This window comes from Oreochromis aureus, linkage group 17 (genome assembly GCF_013358895.1).
Source record: "Oreochromis aureus strain Israel breed Guangdong linkage group 17, ZZ_aureus, whole genome shotgun sequence".
Classification (NCBI taxonomy): domain Eukaryota; kingdom Metazoa; phylum Chordata; class Actinopteri; order Cichliformes; family Cichlidae; genus Oreochromis; species Oreochromis aureus.
In genome coordinates this window covers 9,160,460-9,176,538 of record NC_052958.1, presented here as the reverse complement: position 1 = coordinate 9,176,538, position 16,079 = coordinate 9,160,460, and positions in this window count along the sequence as shown.

Sequence of the window (16,079 nt, the reverse complement as noted above, 5' to 3'; positions counted from 1 at the left end):
AAAGATGTGGATTACAAGTGACTAGAATGATGGCACTGATTTATTATTGATCTACTTAAGAGCAGCTAAATCCATTAAACCTATCCATCTACAAATTAGTCAATTTTGCAATGACGCTCTGTAATTAAGATGCAGAAATCTACTCCTAATATTTGACGAGCTCTCGTGGATGGTGTCAAGGTAGCTGCGGCCCTAAAAATATGCACTTATATTTCTGAGTCAGACTTTCTGTTCACAGTATTACCAAGTGAGAAAATGTGCATGTAGTAATAGCACAGAATGGAAGTGAAAACCCAGCCTTTGCAACCAGTTCTTAAATTATCAGCATGACAACGAATAAAGCAGAGACACGGGGAACTCTGCTGTGCCGAGAGGCAAAAGCTGTAATGCCAACCCATCACCTCAGTTCATTTAAATTTTTAAGAGAAATCTTATTAAGGACGGCACTTTGGTTATAAAGGTTTAAAACTGAAGTGATGAATGTGCACCTGCTGCTGGGAGAGGATTCAGAGGATTGGCTGGAGGACACATGATGCAAGTTTCACTTGGGTAGCATGTGTGTAGGTGTGCGCACACAGTTTTAAATACACCCCCACTGCTAATATCAGACAGGAGAGGAAGGCCAGGGACCCGAGGCTGCAGCCTTTAATATATCTCTGTCAATACATCATCACTTTCCTTCTCACATGAACACACACAGCTTTACCTCGCTATATCACAGGGAACCAACACAAACTTACACAGACACACACACAAAAACGCTGTGTGTCCTCAGCGGACTTGGATTTTCCTGAACAAAAACCATACACACAAGCACGCATGTGTCTCTCTCTCTCATACACACACACACATACACAGTTTAATTCAATTCAGTTCAGCTTTATTTATATAGAACCAATACACAACAACCGTCTCCTGAGGGCAGGGGTGCCAAACATAAGGTACGAGGGCCAGAATGGGCCTGGCAAAGACTTCAGTCCAGCCCACTGGATGGCTTTAGAAAATGTGAATGAGGGTGTAAATTCTGGGCGTGTTTAAAGTTTTTCAAGTTTTGCAGCTTTTTCTAATGATAAAGACTTTCCCCACAGGCGTTCAGGTAAGCAAACAATTAAAGAAAAGTTCACAAAAAAACAAACCTTACAGAACCTTTTCCCACGTCTTTTTATTATAATAAGTAGGGATTCAGGGATTCAAAATTATCATATGCACAAGATTTTCAGAAAACTTGACCTGTGACCTTGTGATTGAGATAGGGTTGCTAACTGTCCCGTTTTAGCCAGGACATCCCGTATAATGAGCAAAATTGGTTTGTCCCTTATTCTACCTTAAATGTCCCGTATATTCATTGTTACCGACAATTCCACTTTCTGACCAACAGATGGCACTCTTATAAATGCAAAATCTGATTTGACTGTAATTGTATCAGACAAATGCTTGTGTCCACTCACAGTCGTCAGTGACGGCCCGATTCATAAAAATAAAGGGCTGATTGGTCTGCGTAGCATAATAAACTGGGTAATTGAAGCCCGTATTTACAATATTTTGAATATTTTTTTCTTTTTTGCTTATTTTTCAAAGGAAATGCCCACGTGATTCTTGCTATCATTTACTGTATTTTTCATTTTTGTTTCAGATGAGGTATTGATTAAACTCAATACCAACATTTTATGCATATTTACACTATGCCCAACTGGCTGCATTGTGCTTCTGGCACAATAGAGTGTCCCTTATTTGATAGTTAAAAAGTTGGCAACCCTAGGTCGAGATCACAAGTGATCAAATTTACAAACTTGGGTGTCCATCCGGCCTACCCGGCCTGCAGGGTGACAACTATAACCTATAAGCCTGTTACGCCTGCAAGGTAAAAAAAAAAGAGAGCGGGAAGAGAAGTTGTCCTGGGGAGAGAAGGACAAGAGAGGAAACAGCAGTCAATAATAGCACAAAAGAGAAAAAAAAGTTTTATCTTTATCAGATCTTTAACTATCACCAAACACTTTTCAGTGTGGGTATTTTGACAGATAAAGCTGCACTGAGTGCATCCTCTTTTTATTTTGTCTTTCTGATGAGACACTGACGTGCCAAAGCTTTCCAAACAATTTTAATGACTCTTTAAAAAAAACAGGGAAGAAAAACCCTGACAATTGCATCAGGAAACACTTGCAAAGCAAAGTCGTTTAAGTGCGTTGCTTAAAGTAGCAGCACATTTGGTTTTTGACTTCAACAGATGACAAACACTCAAGTATTCACTTATGACAGTTTAGAAGACAACCTCCTTATTTTGCTCATTATAGCGCATTTATCATTGCTCCATGCAATAAAATCAACATAGGCATTCATTCCTTCATTGTTGCCCAATTATAATGAAATCAAACTGTAACTATTTTTAGGCAACTTTTGTGAGGACAGGTTTCACTGTCCACCCCCTCTCATACGTCCAAACAATTTAAAGCATGACAGGTTTAAACTAGAGATTGATTGAAAGCATAAAAACATGCTGTGCCCGATGTTCCATGTGCCTGTTTTAGTACATCATTTTACATCTGCTCCAGCACACACATTAGGTTTAAACTACAGACAGTGCTTAGATCTCCTAATGTTGCCTCTTTCACTTGCCTTGCTAGGACTTAGCCCACTCGCTCTCATATATGCCCCTCTGCTCATGCACACTGTTTGAATAATGTATTCCTCCAACAGCTGCATCTCTTCAGCAACCTAAACCTTGTGTCCAGTAGCGCACACAAATACACCCACACAAACACGCAGGAGGAAGGGACAAGACTACTTGATGCAAGCCAGCCACCTGCAGCTTCCCCTCTCTGTTTTGTCTCTCCGTGCAGTTACACAAAAGCGCCATCCAACAGTGCTTCATTGTGAGTTTCCTGCTTGATGGTGCTTTTATGTGTGCGTATGTGTGGAGGCAGTGCATGTGCCAACATGAGCGCTTGACACCTGCCAGCATTCTCTCTCAGCGTTCCTGTATGCGTCCCTGTATGCGTTCCTGGCTCCCACTGTGCAACTGTAGCGCCAAATGTGACAAATTCCTAAAAATATGCAAAGTTAAACTTAACATTTCAGTCCCCATTCGTTTTCAGTTCAAAAACACAGGCAAAAGGACACATACACACACACAAACATAAGCAGAAAAAAAATGTGCATACCTGCCAGTGTTACAGAATTATTAACCAGAGCAAATCTGAGCTTCAAAAAGGTATTCCCCAGCATCAGACCCATTAGGCTTACAGTATATTCCCATTGTTGCACTTGTAAATGAGCCTCATACATCATGCAGCATGCCAACAGACCTGCACGGAAAGCATTTTAAATTTGTTTAATGAAAAACAGCTTACCAGCAAATTAGAGGCTAGAAAGTGTTTAAAAATCATTTGAGCAGATTTCGGATTATGAATTAAGTTTTGATTAAGTGTTTGACGCGAGGCCTTTGCTTCTGACACAAGACAAAAATGACAAATTTCCCTGGCGGGAGTAGAAAAAAAAAATCAACTCAGTGTGTGCCCACACATGGCTCAAGCATGCATGGCGCTTCAATTGTGACTGACAGGAGTACATTGCGTTTCTTGGATTTTACAGTATGAAAGAGCATGTATGGCTGTGTTTTAATTTTGCTTCTCCGAACGAGCCTCTAACCGCTCACAAGTGAATCATCAGCAGCTCAGCAGGCGGCCACTTGAGTCAGTCATTAATACATTATGTATCGGCATTAAAAGGGGGTTGTGTGAGACCACTACTGATCTGAACTCTGGTCTATATACTGAAAAGAAAGAGCCAAAAGAGGGAAGAAATTGAGATTCAAGACCTCGTGCATCAAAAGATTATTTAAAAAAGAAATCACTATTATTATGGGTGGGAAAAAATATATATTCATATCTTACATTTGATGTCTCCTCCATGTCAAAAACGGACTCCTTAACATCATTCATTTCACTCTCCACCATTCATTTATTTTAATGTTGCAATTTCAGTCTGGAATAAGGCTTCTCAAAATACTTATCCACTAAATTATTTATAATTGATGACACATATATATACATAAAAAAAAAAAAACACCCAGCACGCCCCTGCGGGCGGTTTATCCTTCAAGCTCGGGTCCTCTACCAGAGGCCTGGGAGCTTGAGGGTCCTGCGCAGTATCTTAGCTGTTCCCAGGACTGCGCTCTTCTGGACAGAGATCTCCGATGTTGTTCCCGGGATCTGCTGGAGCCACTCGCCTAGCTTGGGAGTCACCGCACCTAGTTCTCCGATTACCACGGGGACTACCGTTACCTTCACCCTCCACATCCTCTCGAGCTCTTCTCTGAGGCCTTGGTATCTCGTGTTCCTTCTTCCTGATATTGCTGTCATTCGGAACCGCTACATCGATCACTACGGCCGTCTTCTCCTGTTTGTCTACCACCACTATGTCCGGTTGGTTAGCCACCACCATTTTGTCCGTCTGTATCTGGAAGTCCCACAGGATCTTAGCTCGGTCATTCTCCATCACCCTTGGGGGCATCTCCCATTTTGACCTCGGGACTTCCAGGTTATACTCGGCACAGATGTTCCTGTACACTATGCCGGCCACTTGGTTATGGCGTTCCATGTATGCCTTGCCTGCTAGCATCTTGCACCCTGCTGTTATGTGCTGGATTGTCTCAGGGGCATCTTTACACAGCCTGCAGCTGGGGTCTTGCCTGGTGTGATAGACCCTAGCCTCTATGGATCTTGTACTCAGAGCTTGTTCTTGTGCTGCCATGATTAGTGCCTCTGTGCTGTCTTTCAGTCCAGCTTTGTCCAGCCACTGGTAGGATTTCTGGATATCAGCCACCTCCTCTATCTGCCGGTGGTACATACCGTGCAGGGGCCTGTCCTTCCATGATGGTTCCTCGTCTCCCTCCTCTTTCTTGGGTTTCTGCTGCCTGAGGTATTCACTGAGCACTCGGTCAGTTGGGGCCATCTTCCCAATGTATTCTTGGATGTTCGTTGTCTCATCCTGGACTGTGGTGCTGACACTCACCAGTCCTCGGCCCCTTCCTTCCGCTTAGCGTACAGCCTCAGGGTGCTGGACTTGGGGTGAAACCCTCCATGCATGGTAAGGAGCTTTCTTGTCTTTATGTCAGTGGCTTCTATCTCCTCCTTTGGCCAGCCTATTACCCCAGCAGGGTACCTGATCACGGGCAGGGCGAGGTGTTGATGGCCCGGATCTTGTTCTTACCGTTCAGCTGACTCCTCAGGACTTGCCTGACCCTCTGCAGGTACTTGGTGGTTGCAGCTTTTCTAGCGGCCTCTTCATGGTTCCCATTCGCCTGCGGGATCCCCAGGTACTTGTAACTGTCCTCTATGTCTGCAATGTTGCCTTCTGGTAGTTCGATCCCCTCAGTTCTGACTACCTTTCCTCTCTTTGTACCATCCGACTACACTTCTCCAGCCCGAATGACATCCCGATGTCATTGCTGTATAGCCTGGTAGTGTGTATCAGTGAATCGATGTCTCGTTCACTCTTGTCATACAGCTTGATGTCATCCATGTACAGGAGGTGGCTGACAACCGCTCCGTTTTCGTAGTCGGTATCCGTAGCCAGTCTTGTTAATGATCTCACTGAGGGGTTCAGGCCTATGCAGAACAGCAGTGGGGACAGAGCATCTCCTTGGTAGATCCCGCACTTGATGGTGACTTGTGCTATGGGCTTGGAGTTGGCCTCTAGTGTTGTGCGCCACATCCCCATTGAGTTCCTGATGAAGGCTCTTAGGGTCCTGTTGATCTTGTACAATTCTAGGCATTCCAGTATCCAGCTGTGGGGCATTGAGTCATAGGCCTTCTTGTAATATATATATATATATATATATATATATATATATATATATATATATATATATATACATATACATATATATATATATATATATATATATATATATATATATATATATATATATATATATATATTTAGATATCAATGACTGTAATATCTGAATTGGAAAGTGAAGCCAGTGCAGAAGCGAGTTAAATCTGCATTCGATCTAATGGCCAATAAAAGGCGACTCATCTGGCTGCAAAAACTGACAGAAGTCTGTGAGTAAATAAACCTTCTTCCCACTTGATCTACGACCCCAGTAAACACTTTTCTAATTGCTTTCTATTCCCGATCACTACATTCAAGGCTTGTTGAACACAGCACAATGTTCATCAGCCCATCCATCCATTTCCTTAACCACTTATCTAGCTTGGGGTCTTGGCGGTAAGCTGTAATAGGAAGACAAGCAGGACACACAGAGGTGAGGTGGTGTTACTTCCACAGTTCAAAGACATGCTTGTTGGGTTAATTAAGTGATTGTGCATTGTGTCGTGGGTGTGGATGTCCGTGGATGTGCATCATTCTCACCAGAGTTGAAAAAAAACAAACATAAAGCAAAGTATGCTTTAGGGCAAACATGTGATTGCAATGGCCTAAGTAGGTTTTAGAAATGAGTTAAGTTTGGGATTTTTTCCTCTCAATCAATCATATTTTCTGTGTAGCAGCTGGACTCAGTGACCAGTAGAAAAGGCTCCTTCAGCTGCCCTGCAATCAGAACTGGAAATTTTGAAAGCTTCAGTTTATGCATCTTTCCTTGTTTTTACATAAAGGATGAATGATGTGTTTCTAAAAACGATAAAATAAAACAAAATAGCAAAATGCAGAATTATTAATCCAACTGAAATTAAAATAACATGGGGGGGGGGGTGTTACTTAATGCCTCAGGCCCTTCTGTGCCTCCGATCCACTTCTCGTGCCTAAACCATCCAATTATTATTCCTCATGACTCGCACATCAACCTAACCCCCTAAACACAACCAGTCAGAAGCACTGTAGGGTGGACGATGACGTCATAGAATTCCCTTAGTGCCTTAATCTTTTCAAAGTAAAAGCATCTAGAGAGTCACACGCTATTTTTTCACCAACTTGTTTGGACAGAAGTTACAGAGGTCAAGACCTCGGAGACCTATGTAGTTACAGCCATGTATGACGGATAAGTTGTTATCATATAAGCGTGCAGGTTTAATCATCTCCACCGACAGATCCATGTCTCACCCAGTTTTAAACCACTGCAATGGCCAAAATGTTCAGCTCAATGCATTAACACAAGACTTCATTAGCACATTCTGTTAGTAAACAGTCTGTCTGCCATTTTGCTTTAGTTGCCTAAATGTGTGCATCTTACCTTCCCATCCTTCGTCATCTTATTCTTCATCCTACACTTAGATTTTAAGCATGACAGCATTTGCTACACACAAACAAATTACTTGCATGTACCATGAACAAGAATGTCTAATATATAACAAATGAACATAGAGAGCAAGACACAATGAGATGCTATAAATAATGTTTGGGTTTTAGAATTACTAGCAATATTTCAGAAGTCCCCTTTTCCCCATTTTGTCTACACCATCATTCGTCATGTTCAGTGTGCAAATTTGCAAAAAGAAATATATAAGTATAAAGAACCATTACAAGAAATATTGCACACACATTTTTGGACCGACTTGGATTGAAATACACAGTCACACAAACTGAAAACTGGAATCAATACCTCTGACATAATTCCAATAGAACTGCAGCTGTTGGAGAAACTTTTTGCTGATGAGGTCTTTTCTGTGCCAAAAAAATGTAATGACTCAGTGATGAATAGATACTTGTTAAAGATCATAATGGAGGTTAACGCATCTGACCTTCCAGAAAAAAATTGGGGTTTTTATTACAAGCAGGAGCCAGAAATTATGTGCAGCTTTTTGATTATTATCGCGTAGAGACCCGAAGACCAGCATTTCAGGATAATCTCATTCCACCTCCTGAACACACGTACATTACACTGTACGAGAACACCTGTAAAATATAAGCAGCCCTCCCTGTTTCTTGTTTCACCCGTTGGTTGATAAGATAAAACTCTTATTGTAGTGCTGATTAAACGGATTCTAATTTTGTGAATCTAACAGCATGCTGCCACAACAGTCCCAGCGCATTCATGGAATAGCAAAAGGCGCAAATGCTTTCTGACATTTCAGCATTTGTTTCAGGATACAAACAACAGTGCAGCAGATGGCGAGACACTCCACTCATCTATTTCTTGTGCTTCCAAGCATCACTAAATGGCTATTGTTGTGGGCTCAGCAGCAGGTTAACACAGTCAAATAGAAAGCAACTACTTTAAATAGTGACTGCGCCGCTTATATATAGTGTGACTGAATTTAAATGGGAGAAAATTGATGTAAAATAAATGAGAAACATTTACAAGAGTAATTGCAATCAGTTTGTTAAAAAAAATAGTCACTGTCACTATAAATTAGGAATAAAAATGGTCAGTTAGTCAGTTCAGTGTACATTTCTTGGCTATAAAGTAGTTTTAATCAAATCAAAGACTGAGTGGAGTAGCAGGTGCTCGCTAAAAAGAGTTAAAGCAAATTATAATGAAAGAGGAATTGATTATGTCGGTGTGAGTAAGCACTTAGCGAATTCGCTCTTGGATAACTTAATTGATCCGGAAGTTGGTCAGCAAGAGTCATTCCGTGATGCAAGTTCGATCACACAAAGTAATTGCGTTGAAATGCTGGGTGAGCGTGCTCACGGAGTAACAGGTGTACAGCAGACAAACAGCTGCAGCATTATGGGAAATTAGCTCCCCTGCTATGCCTTTAAAGACAAGGTTAAGAGGAAGAGATATAACTAAGTTTTACTTTTCCTAAACTTACACCAATAAAAGAAGTCTCCCAAGATGGACGGTTCTTTCATCCCACCGGGGAGAGCACAGGGAAGAGGGCTGAAGGACCAGCTTGTTATCTGTACCATACGGTCTCGAGGGAAGGAGTATCATTTTATTTTTAGGGGGAAGAAGGCTCTGGCGCTCGCACATGCTCACACCTGCTGAGAGGAAGCAATTCCATTTCCGGATGCCCCCCTGTGTCTTCCAATCCACCTCCCCCGACAAACTTTTTACACGCATACTGCTTCACAAACCTTTACATGAGCACACAGATGTTTGCTCTCTCTCCCTCTATCACTCTTTTGATTTTTTTTTTTTAATTTTTGCACAACAAAAGCAAAAACTTTGCCTTAATCATATCTTAGGTGACCTTGAAGACTTTTTGTTTTTTGGTACGAGACATGACATATCACGAAACAAAAATCAACCGACTTCACTCACTGTTTCACCTGAATGAAATTTTAAGTTGTGTTGTCACTTTAATAAACTCAGTGTGACTCATCGCTCACTGCATTAGCATGCACATAATGTACTTGAGTGACTCGGTGAATATCAATTCTTATAGTTTCCCTTTGTGCATTCAGTGGTTCCGTGAGTGTATGCGGAAGATGTAGCGAAGTATGTGCACTGCACGGGAGTGCACGGTGTAATTAACTTGCATGGGACTGTTTGAATATTGAACTAGACTATGCGTGTGCATGCACATGTGTTCACACGAGAGAATATGAATGCAGCTGGCAGTTCGCCATTATGTTGTTAATGTGTCCATCTGAGTAACAGGCAGCTGTGTGCACACAGACTTAATGCACTAATGCAGTGCTGCCTAATAGAAAGAGCTACTGCTGAAATCACACACTTTGAACAACCTATTAATATAATGGGATGGGTGGAAGGAGGGGGGAGGGATAGAGGAGGGGAAGAGGATGGGAACTAATAAGGAGGGGGTGGATGAATGATAGTAATCGGTAGGTTGGAGTAAAATGGAGCACAAGGAAAAGAAGGAAGAACGAGTGAGAAAACAATGAATGGATGTGAAGACAGAGATAAGGAGGGATGATAAATGGAAAGAATGGTAATGCAGAGAGGTGACAGATCAATATGAAATATCTGTGGGGATGAAGGGGATGAAAAGAAAGGGATGAGTGGAGAAAGGAGGAAAGAGACAGGATGAAGCTGAAAATTAAATGATGAATGGAACGGTAAAACAAGAAGAAACTCGGGAACAGTAATGACAGATATGCACTGCTAGCAAAATCTCCTTAATCAACTGCTTGTGTGGAGAAAACAATCTAGTTTCATTTGTTGTAAATAAGCAAAACCATCTCTGAATCCCAAGAAACAAATAACACTGAAATATAGTGGGGAAAGGCAGGAGTTAAAGTTAAAATCTGCCTCATTAGTTATAGATCCACGGGTTTAGCATAAGCAGAAAAAAAATAACACCAAAGTACAAACTTTAGTGACAAGCAAATTTGTGCAAGTGTTTTTCAAACTTTGTGGAAAACACTGCAAATTATATTATATTTTATGAGAATAAGATGTTGGCTGGCTCTCTTTAAGGCAATGCAGAAAATAGACTGGAAAATTTAGATTTTTAGGAAGTTGACACTGGGACCAATTCTTTCTTAGAGGCTTTCCGTGAGCCTAACTACTCAACACTGGTTCTTATTCCCTCCACAAAGCCTTCACCATCAGAGAAATACTTTCAGTCAGCCATCAATTGGCTTACTGTATTCAGCTTAGACACATCCTTTTGTCCACCCTTTTTCACTCTGTTATGGTTCTATCCATCTTTCCACGGGGATTTTGAATAGTGACTCTATAACTTATATTTTCTCTCCACGCATCCTTTTTCTTCTTCTGATGATTGAGTCCACTGCTCATTTTCCCCCCTCGCCTCTCCTCTCTCCTCCATTTTCTTTTCGCACATTTCTTTGCTTTTCTTCAATTCCATATTTTCTCCAATAAACCTTAACAGAAGAGACAAAAATGAAAGTTATTTTTTTATATCTTTCCTGCTTTACCTTCACTTATTTTGTTGTTCTCTATTCATATTTTTTCTTTCACACTTCCATCTCTTTTCCAAAACAGAACTTTCCAAAAATCATGTATTTAATTGAAAATTGAGTGCCAGATGTTGACATAGAAATGAACCTTATATTCAAAGCCTGTATTTAGCAGTTTCACCTTGTCATAAACCAAATTTTATGCCTGTGATAAGGACAGCAATGTTGCATTTTATATAAACCAGCAATCATTTGGTTGAGTTGAAAAATTGGAGCAACCGTAGCAATGGGGATACCTTAAACCTCAAGCACCTTGAGGCGACTGTTGTGATTTGGTGCTATATAAATAAAATGGAACTGAATTGAATGGGGACTGAGTAGCCCCCAGTAACAAGTTGTAACCTAGGAAAGAAAACTTAAGAAGCACTTTAGAAAAGTTTCTCTTACTTCAATAGTGTCGTGAGATACTGCAAATTTTATCAATCTGATACCAAGTAAATACAGGACCTGTATTTTCAATACTAACTGTCAAAAGTCTGCAGCAGTATTTCTGTTAGTGGACCCAAATTCAGACACTTGAGGCAGGGACAGAGTTCAACAAAAGGCGAGCCGTTTATTAGGCTGGGAGAAGGTAACAACAAAGGCAGGTAGATACTAAAGAAAAACTTAACTAGGACTAAACTGGAAGGAACTAAATGATAAACTTATGGGACAACGAACATCAAATGAACATGTTAAAAACCTGAACAGGGTATAACCAGGAAACATGGATGCTAGGAAACATGACGTAACACAAGAGATGACCCAGCAACGAATGACAGAAACTCACATACTAAATACACAGAGAGGAGACGAGGGGAGTGGAATCACATTAGGGATACAGCTGAAACAAATGAAAGTGATGCCACAAGGGAAGCAAAACTAAACACACTGAACGTGGACCACGAGACTATCAAAATAAAACAGGAAACTGTGACGTAGACTGACACATCAGATTGACAGAGGAGGAAATGCAGATGAGAGAGTAATGATGAGCTAGGAAAGCATGGAATAAACATGACCGAAAGGGGAGACATGGAATGACACACAGGAAGGGGAGACAAGATAGTTTCACAGGACAACAGGGAAACGGAAATATAACTAAACAATAAAGAGAACTCCATACTCAAAAAATAGAAAACCCAATAGTTTAGTGTCACAATTGAGCTGAGTGACGGCCTAGCAGATTCAAAGCCACCTGTGTCTGTATCTACATCAGCCACAACACCAATAACACAAACTTAAAGCTTTAAATCAATTTTATTTGATAAGTTATTAAAAATAATAGCAAAGAACAGGAAAAACACCTCATACCGGTTTCACAAAGCAGAAATAACATTACAGCTATATAAGTGGCTCTTTTTGGACCTGCACTTTCCGACACAATCGTCATGTTTCAGCCTGGAGGTTGTCTACGGGTTGGCATGTGAGACAGTGTTTGTGCAATTTCTCTCAATGACAGAAGGGGGAGACACTAGCAATTTAATGTCAACTGTTTGATTAATATTTGCAGGCATTTTCATTCACTATGCAAGAGCTCCAGTTTTACTAAGGAAGACCAGCAACAACATACACTAGTGTTGTAGGGTTTTTTTGTTGTTGTGGTTTCTAATATATCACCTATATAACATGCATCTTTGCTGTGGAATTCCTCTTGGAAAAAAAGATTGCGTATTATGACTTAAGCAACAGTGGCTGCAGAAAGATGAAAATACTGGAACAAATAGTCCAGGATGTGCTCGCCATAACTGGGCACTGTGACATATCTGGGGGAGACAAAAAGGAAAAATCACTCACAAAACCTTTTTTTCTTTTCCTATTTTTAAAAGGCATCAGAAAATAAACAACACAATCTTCTGTCATCTATTTTGAAGTGTTCAAGAGTTTAAAAAGATAAGAGGAATGAGGGTTTGGCACAAATGCTGCAAGCTGCCAATTAAAAAGAAAATAAAAGGCACTTTTATACAATGCCGGCGCAGAAGTGACTTTCCTCTCTCATCTGTCTTTCAGCAATCAAAGGTGTCCAAGCCCTCCACCACTGCCGCGGTATCATTCCCGACCTCATCTCACTGCCTCCTTTTCATCTCTACTCCCTCGCTCCCCCGCCGTCTCTCCCCACCTCAGCTCCTCTCTTCACTTATTTTCACCTCTGTCCTAACACCCCCGCAGATGTCCTGTTCTGTCTCTCCTTGAAGATCCAAAACCCAGAGCCTGTATCTTTATCCATTCAGACTGTCAGCCCAGGACTTTGATCACTTCGCTTTAAACTCGGGCAAAGAAAATAAAGTTTGTGCCCCACAACATAAAGCAACTGAAGTTGTAGAAATTACCGCTCTGTTATACGCTTATTTGTGAACACGTGTGCAGAAATGAGTTTGTCAGCATGCGCTCCTCTTCCTCGCTGCCTTTGTATTTCCATGTTAAGGTTTCTTTTTATAGGATTTTGTGCAGCTTGAAAGGCTCTTGTGTGCAGTGCAACTTCACATGCCAACCCACCTCCCCGTCTTTGTCCCTCTCCCCATGTCCCCATGCCATTCTCACCTTCCATTTAAATCTCCCATACTCTTTCACACATTTTTGTTGCTCTGCTCCACTGTGCCCTGCACTGAAACTCTGTACCACTTTGCTTTTGTAAGCCAGTAATTCTCAAGTTGCACCCGAGACCACAGTGGATCTCTGCGTCTTCCTTTTAAAAAGCATGAACTTTTCAGTGGAGCCTACTTTTTGTGTCTCTCAGACTGTGTGTTATTTAGGTTGCCTTTAATAAAAAAAACGTTTTACCAATACAGTAAAGTGTGTCAGGGGTCTAAATCACTCCTCCTCAGTTAATCATATTCGTGCTCCAGCACTTGTCACATTTCTTGATGAGCTGTCAGCCTTGAAGTGACATGTAACCCAATACTGGAGTAACTACCCAAAGAGTCTTAAAGCCAACATGCATTAGCGAGGTAAGAGTTTTCATCTTTAACACATTAGTTGCAGGTTAATATCAAGAAAGTTTTTCATTTGTCTGCAGAACACTTTTGCTATATTGTACTAACACTAATAATACTAATTAAACCATTTATGTGCACTTTTCCATTTAGTTAAGTGTTAGAGTCCCTTCTTTATTTTGCTGTTATCTTTAGTCAGACCAGTTTCTCTTCTCTGTTGTCTGTTTCCCTGCATGGAATCGAGCTGATAAAGTGAAGACAGTGACAACTTGCGATGGTATTGTTAATGCAATTAAAGCTGCTGATTACAGACAAGCTAGCATTTGCCATAGAAGTAGCATAGAAACTCCTGTCAACAACATCACGACTGTATCATCAGACAAGCAAATGAGGACCGGTCTGACCCAGAACTCCTCCTGGCTTTTCAGATCTAATATTGTTAGGTTAGGTGCAAAAAATAAATAATATAATTTAGATTCATGCAATCTTATTGCACTGTGCTCATGATCAATCTCAATGTTCTTCTGACAGACAGCAAAATGCCCAGAGGTGAATTAACTCTCAGTTGATTGCATCACTATTTCAGGCTTTTAAGAGCTGCACACTCAGAGTTAAATTAACATTTTTAAAAGAGTTAAATATTTAACACTGTACCAGAGTTCCATCATTAACTTGCATAACAGTGTTCAATCACCACTATAAGGGATATGAACCCATATGGAAAAGATATATATAAATCTTATAAAGTTTGTATCTGTCTTGTGTGAAACTTGTATGAAAAGCATACAAGAGTGAAAACAGATATAAGATCCCTTGAAAAATTATATAAATGAAAATGAAATGAAATAAATGAAATAAATCGTGGCTCAAGAGTTGGGAGTTCGCCTTGTAATCGGAAGGTTGTAGGTTCGAGACCCGGCTCGGACAGTCTTGGTCGTTGTGTCCTTGGGCAAGACACTTCACCCGTTGCCTACTGGTGGTGGTCAGAGGGCCCGGTGGCGCCAGTGTCCGGCAGCCTCGCCTCTGTCAGTGCGCCCCAGGGCTGTGGCTACAACGTAGCTTGCCATCACCAGTGTGTGAATGGGTGAATGACTGGATATGTAAAGCGCTTTGGGGTCCTTAGGGACTAGAAAAGCGCTATATAAATACAGGCCATTTACCATTTGTATGTTTTGGATACTTACTAAAACAATATATGAAAGTAATGAGAAAGTGGCCACTTTCATGAGTAAAGTAAGTCATATAAGTTTTTACTATTTCTTTTCCATATGGGAAAGCTTGTCATAGGTTTTGTTTTTGTCTTTATATGGTGTTAGTTTCATTCTGTGTTGTGTCATTTAACCATTCTTTTACACCCCAGCTTTTGCTTTTAGCGGAACAAATAGTTAAAACACACAAAAGAAAAAAATAAAGACATAAGGAAAATTGGCTGAAGGACAAAAAAAAATATGTCACCCTTCTTTTTTAGAGCTACTTTCTGTGAGCCTAGGGGTTCCTGTTAATATAGCAATCAACAAATTTGACCTGACCTCTTTACTGTTCCTCCAAGCTGATTCTGCTATCCACTCTTACTCGCTCTTACGCTCATCAACAACTGCCTGATAACAAGATAATCATTTCAATCAAGTGTTTTTTGGAGCAGAGAAGCAGCCAAAAATCGAAAACAAGCTGTCCCAAGTAGAGTTTAGAAGCACTACTTTAGCATTAGTGCCCTAAGAAAAGAGGTCTCGCTGCATAAAGCAGCCCTGAGGCAATGAACCAAAAAATGCTAATTTAGTAAAGAAGTGAAATCAAAATCTATCTTTACGGCAACCAATTATACTTCTTCACATATTGCACATGTACATATTTTTTAATATTGTTATTTCAATTTAAAAATGTATAAAATGTAAACTGGGGTGCCCCAGGTCAAAGGTGAAACCCTGTTTGACTCTTGATTTTACTGAACAGTGACCTGTCTCGTGTTTTTTAAATACCAAAATTAAAAATTAAAAAGGGACAGGGTAATAAGTTGAAATGTGGTTTGTTGCCTGAGGGCAAAACCATGCCATAGAGGGTTAACATTTTTTTAAAACTGTTAAATAATTAACACAGAGTTCCATCATTAACTTGAATAAGAGTGTTCATAGTTTTTTATAGATGTTTTTTGTCCTTGTATAGAGTTAGTGTGAGTCAGCGCTTTGTCATCTATCTACATTTTCAACATCATTTTTACACTTCACCTTTTGCTTTTTGCGGAACCAATAATTTAGAAAGTTCTAATAGAAAAACCCAGAGAACATTTTATTTACAGTACTTAACAAAATTATTAGACTGCACAAATATTTTGGAAATTTGTCAAAAACTTGTTTAAAACTAAAAATTATGCTATTA